Source organism: Dendrobium catenatum, unplaced genomic scaffold, assembly GCF_001605985.2.
Source record: "Dendrobium catenatum unplaced genomic scaffold, ASM160598v2 fragScaff_scaffold_1580, whole genome shotgun sequence".
Taxonomy (NCBI): Eukaryota; Viridiplantae; Streptophyta; class Magnoliopsida; order Asparagales; family Orchidaceae; genus Dendrobium; species Dendrobium catenatum.
Genome location: NW_021320042.1, coordinates 92,011 through 98,664, shown reverse-complemented (window position 1 = coordinate 98,664; position 6,654 = coordinate 92,011). Strand labels below are relative to the sequence as shown.

General features: G+C 28.9%; 1 non-coding gene across 1 annotated transcript; it reads right to left on the bottom strand.

The window, feature by feature from the left end:
- Nucleotides 1–4,122: 4,122 nt before the first annotated feature.
- On the bottom strand, nucleotides 4,123–4,229 carry LOC114581181. The gene has a single exon (XR_003703045.1). It is a non-coding gene; the product is annotated as a small nucleolar RNA R71 (small nucleolar RNA).
- Between the last annotated feature and the right edge of the window lie 2,425 nt (nucleotides 4,230–6,654).

Sequence of the window (6,654 nt, the reverse complement as noted above, 5' to 3'; positions counted from 1 at the left end):
ATTTATGAAAGTATAGCCATATCTTTTAAAAGACTAAAATAAATCAGTATCAACTTTAAATAAAATAAAAGATGATGTCTGGTATGCTTTTATAATGTTTTCCAAATGATAGTAAGTTAATTCAATGATTTGCTTAATATTCCATTTCTTTATAATATTATATTATAATTATTATTTACTTTGCCATAATTTACTAAGTCTCATAGCTCACCAAAAAAAAAAAATTACTAGTTATTGTTATAGAAAAAGGAAAGGAGAAGATTGTTGCATATTAATAGATGCATGTTAATTCTTCTTTTCATGTTAAAGTTATCTTTGTTAGTGAGTCCACTAGTGAGGTATGAAAATATTTAAGAAATGGGTTTTATTTGGATTTCCTTAGTGGGTTTCTAAGTTTTTTTATTGAAGTTTTAATTTATTAGTTACTTATGTTGATGTATCAAATGAAATATGGTTGGATGTTTTATATGGAATCAAATGTGAGAAATTATATTAAATTTAAAAAGAGAGGAAAAATGTTATGTAATGTATGTTCATTCTACAGTATTGTTAAGAGGTATTGTGGAGTGTTACACTGGCTGTGATTTAGTATGATGTCATATAGAGCAAGGAATTAGTGGAAAAAAGGGGGTATATAGGTAATATATAAAATCTCATATAAAATTTTTTCATTGCACCACGAGCCCTAGAATAGTGAATGATTATTATAATTGGAGATATATAAAGAGATGTTTCCTTTAATAGACTCAGCAACCAATTTTAAGTTCTTGAAGCAATGGAACATCTAATTTCTTGAAGGACTATTCTTCCACTAGCAAGCAAAAAAGACCATCAAAAGATATTTTATGCTAGCTAAGAGAGTAATTATAAGCATGAATTTAAGTATACAGGAATGCCATACCACCTAAATACCTATGTTTATAAGTGCTTTTCCATGAAGATAAGGTGTAATTTTCTAGCATTAATGACCCCATGACATAAAAATCTAGCACATGTTCTATTTCAGAATTTATAAAAGGACTTTGGTATAACTACCCCTCTGTTCCTATATATAAGCATAGCCCAAGTGCTAAATATCACAAATAAAAGTCTACCAGTAAAAGAAAGAGCCCCCCCCCCCCCCCCCCCCCAATAAGTATTTGAGATATTTTATATATAAGGGGTTTGAAGCGGATATATGTAACCATTTATTGGAGTTATAGATTATCATAACCTGCTACAACTGAATAATTTGTAACGTGTAAAAGTCATGACAGTGGACTTACCACTTCCCAAAACCTGATTAGAAGAATTATTTTCCTACATCACACTTTTCTCAATACACAACACATAATCATTTTATAATCATTCAATATACATAGAAATGAAAAAAATAAGTCTTAATTCATCAACTGTTATTTCAAAAGAATAATGTGTATCAATCATAATTCAATTTTATTTCATCGAAATATAAATGTACTCATGATTGACAAAATAATACATGTACATATTGAACATGCCTAGACCTAGAGCCTAACCTGATCAATTGTGACTCCCTAAAATCTAATGGAATGATTGAAACCCTAAACCTATAATTTAATTTCTTAACCACAAATAGAAATAATTAAAGATATTATAAAATCCATATAATTAAAGAAACTCATCAGACTTCATTTTATTGAAATGTATATGTAAAATACCTAGTTAACTTTACTCATCAATACATTAAAATGATTTTAAAATGGATTACAAAATAATACCTCAATCAAATAGGTTCAAAAGGTTAGTCCTTTATACCTTTCTATTCCATTGGCCCTTTTCCTTTTCCTGAAATGTTAGAAAGCATCATAGGATAAGCACCACTAGCTTAGTAGACTTCCTTTCATAACTCATCATAAATATCAATATCCAAAGTGAAATATTAAATAGTAATTAATTATTAAGCATAAATTTTTTATCATGTTTTATATTAAAATTTAGTGAAAATATATTATTTTAGTTGTTATTATATAGGAAATATTCATCAGAATTAAATGAGCATTATAATGCCCATAGATCTAGCACCATAGCATTATTATCTACAACACCTTAGCACCGACCTCTCATGAATTTAAGGAAAAATTAACGTTGTGAAAGAGATAAGGTTAGCAATGCCACGCTAGAAATCAACACCGCAGTACTGGAGCCTCAGGAAAATGAATGTCAGAGTGCTGATCATCACAATACCATAGTGTTATATTACACTTTCAAGTGTCTTAATGCTGAACATTTTCACCATTGAGATAGTGCTATTGCCAAAATTAAAAGCAATGCTAACTTAGCCAAAATACATGATAGTTCAACCATTAACCATGCATGGTTAGTACAGCTCTGCAGAAGAGCAAGTTTTATAACACCGGGGTGCTAATTTATTTAACAACGCTGCAATACGCATACTCTATGCACTGCGGTTCCTGAGATTATTTCTATACTTGTATAAATAGTTTTCGATTATTTTATTAGTGAGTTCTATTATTTTTTAGTTTTGTCTTGTACTTTTAAGTGTATTCCTTTTGTTCTCCTTTGAAGTAAAGTCTAAGGGAGGCAAAAAAAATGTAAGATATTTTCATTTGGAGATATTAGCCTATATTATATAAGTAATGTTATTGTTGGAGGAAGAATGTGTGTGGATAATATTAATTGATCCTTTCGGGTAACATTTATCTTATTAATTCTCATGTATTTTTTTTCTTATATGAATGAAGTGAACATGAGTTTGCTTTTGGTATTATTCATGTATGTCAGAATCTCTAAGTTTCAGGCTAATAATGTAAATGCATATCAAGTATTAATGTAGACTCTTATGATTAGAATTATTTTATAGATGTTTTCAATATCACTCATTTTTAATTTAATGCATATAATATCCATGTGTGTAGTTACTATCTAGTGTGATGCATTATCTCGATGAAATAATATTGGAATAAATAGAAGTATTGAAATAGAATATTGTTATACATAGACATATGGTGTTAAACCTTCTAGCTTCTATTGAGATATTATAATTAGAGGAAGGCCATAAACCTCCCTTTTCATCTCTATAATTTTGACATATATCTATGAATGCATATTCTCTGATCCACATCTAAATTAAAATTCTTTTAGGAAACTATTTTATTTTGCATTCATTAGTTCAAAATACTTTATTTACATTAGAATCCAATTTTCTTGCAAGTCTCCACTAAGTGGGAAAAAAAACTCAAAAATATCTATGTTATATTCAATAGCATAAATTATGCATTTAAAATAAATAATAATAGCTTAATTGTAATTAAGCAGAACACTTTCTTATGGAATCGATACTCTTCTCTATCACTTTCTTACTTGATTGGAAAGTATACTTACATATTTAGTGGAACTTCATTATTTTTTTACTAAAAAAATTAAGCTTATTCATATTGTACACTAGCTATGTATGTAGCTCACACCATTGGCCGCATAGTCCAACCCATAATTAATCAAGTTTTTGGAGTCATTACGAGGGAAGTAACATGCGTATTATAATTTTAAACTATATTATTGAAATAAGTGTATATATAGCCCTACTTATATCATGAATCTTTATTTTTTTCTATGTCTATTATAATTTAAAAAAAAAAAGTAAAAAAAAATTGTTTTTTGAATGTTTAGTTTATAATTTTTATTTTATTTCATCACTATTGCATAATTAGTAGATCTAGTAAGGAGCCCTTGTTATTTGATTCTAAGATAGAACATAACCTTATAAAAATTTCAAAAATTAAAAAATTTTAAGAGATGATTGAACCATGCAGTAGAAAGAATTCATTAGAGTATCAATAAACCTACTATCCATGCCAATAATGTTGAACTGAAACATATCATAACATATATAATTCAAATTTTTTAGTTTGGGGGAGCTCCTATTGATGGTCTCAACCTACATTTAGCTAGCTTCTTAGAAAGATATGCATCATTTAAGTATAATGGTATTAGTCATGATGCTATTAGACTTAGATTGTTCATATTTTCTCCAAGGGTAAAGCTAAAATGTGGTTGAATTTATTTCCCCTAGGCTCTATAACCACTTTGAATGAGTTGGCACATAAATTATTACCTAAGTATTTCTCATCTTCTAAAATTGCCAAACTTAGGAATGATATCACATCTTTTGTTCAGTTTGAGGGAAAGTCAGTTTATGAAAGTTGTGAGAGATTTAAAGAAATATTTAAGAAATGTCCTCATCATACTTTACTTGATTGGTTGATTTTCAATTTTTTTTATAATGGATTTGTAGGATCCTTTAGGTCTATCATAGATGCAAAAGCTGGAGGATCTTTAATGTCTAAGCTATCTTAGAAAGCCTATAAATTAATTGAGAAAATTACTAAAAATAATTTTTAGCATCCTTCTCATAGGGTGAATCCTAAGAGAGTAGCAGGTGTGTATGAATCAAATGTATTATCTATTTTAACTACATATGTAACTATAACTTCAAAAAAGTTAGATGCCATTAGAATTAGTTTATAAGCAGGATCATCTATGCAATTGAAAGAACATGATTCAAATTTTATTGATGATATTAATGCACTATGAATTGAGAATATGAATTTGATTGGAAAAAAAATCTCTATTTTAATACATATAATCTTGGTTGGAGGATCCACCCTAATTTTAGCTGATTATATAATATTATTAGTGGTAACAATCAATGGAACACAAGCTAATCTAATAAAGTAGAAAATTAAAATAATCCTTGGCAATCTATACTAAATCTTATACCTTTGTATCCCCAAGGTTTTAACCATAATAATCAATTAAGAGAGAGGAAATCACCTTTGGAAGAAATTGAGATTTAGTTGGGAACCCAATTGCAAAGTTAGGCTAGTTCAATTAAAAATTTAAAAAATCAATTAGGATAGTTTGCAACCTTTTTTTGATAGTAGACCTCATGAAATTTTACCAAATAATATTGAAATTATTCCAAAGGAGAAAAAAAAGAGCATGGTGGAGACCACTTGAGAAGTGTTTATTATTCATTACAACCAAAGTGACATATATAAGAAAATTTGGCTGATGACTATAAATTTAGCATTTTATTGGGAGGAACCCAATCTTATTATGTGTTTTTATATTTTATTTTATAATTTATGTTTTTATGTTATGTTTTTTAATTTATGTTATGTGTGTGTGGTACTGTTTTTGAGAGTTATTAATATTAATTTTGACTAAGTTATGAAAAGCTTCTTCCAAAAAAAATATTGTATTAAAAATTGAAGTAATGCCACAATGTTTTTATTTGAAGCATTGCAGCATTTGTAAGCCAAGCACCACAGCATTCAAAAATAACATTATAGTACTGAATTCATATGAAAAGTTTAAAAATTGCACCATGGTAGTGTTGTATTATTAAAAGCCACAATGCTATGTTGCCTTACTGAGCTCCTTGGCACTTCTCTCTTAAGCGCTGCAGCATTGGTTTATTATCTCTATAGTGCTTATAGTAGTATAGTCAATATGTCATACTTTCATATCTTTAACATTATGACACTTTATTGAGCACTAAAAAACTATTTTTATCATTTCAATGTTAGGTCAAAATCATTATTATGACAACTAATGCACTATGGTGGTAGTTTTTTTAAGCATCACATCGCTCGTGTGTGTAGCACCACCGCATTTTTCTAATAAAAAAATTGGTGCTTCATTTTTGACGCCTGTGTTGCAGCACCGTGTGTCCTGTACTACTACAATGTCTATTTGTTTGGCTCTTTATCATTTTTTATATTTTTAAGTATGTAACACTCCTCTCTTGAGCACCTTCATGCTCATGATGTGTGTATATATATGTTTAGTACCTATTTAATTTTTTTTAATTGCATTATTTCTTTCATTCATTCTCTCCAAGTTTTCTATATTTTATTTATTTGAGCTTTATAAGAAATGGCACAAAAAATGTTTGGCAAAATTTGATCTTCACCATCCTATTATAAAAGCATATTCATTTCTATTGAGGCTGAGCATGAGTATGGGATGATAGTGGTATCCATGTAGTTGATCCCTGAGAGAGACTTCCAAAACCAAGGAGGGAAATTAATACAAGTGATTATAAACAAGAGTTAGGACAATTTATTGAGGAATCCTATGCAACAGTTGTCAATGTAGTTAGGTGATATTTTGCCAATTGTAAAGAGGTTATGGACTATAAGTGTTATGTGCGAGGTAAGTGACACTTCGATCTTATAACCATCAACCATCTTTTTAAACATTCAATTTTTTAGTTTGATGAGCATGCCTCTTTTTCTTATGCCTTTGATTATGAAAAATTTTTGAGAGTGTTATGTAAGCACAATAGTGAGGCAGTGTGGAAGAGGAGGGAGAAAAAATTAATTAGTTTTCATTTATCTTGTTTAACCCAATTTTCAAAGGCCTCGCATTACTTTATTTTTGCTAGACTTTTGTCTAGCAAAAACATTAGTGTGGTAACTAAGGACCATGTTGTTCTTAATTATGTTATTTATGTTGGGTATACCATTGATGTGGGAATGCTTATTCATTCTTTCTTGACTTACATTATTAGATGCTTTACTTCTATGGGCTTGGGGCATCCTTCTCTTATTTATGCTTTATGTATAAATATTAGTGTCAAGGGAGATCCTGATGAAGAGAAAATTTTGC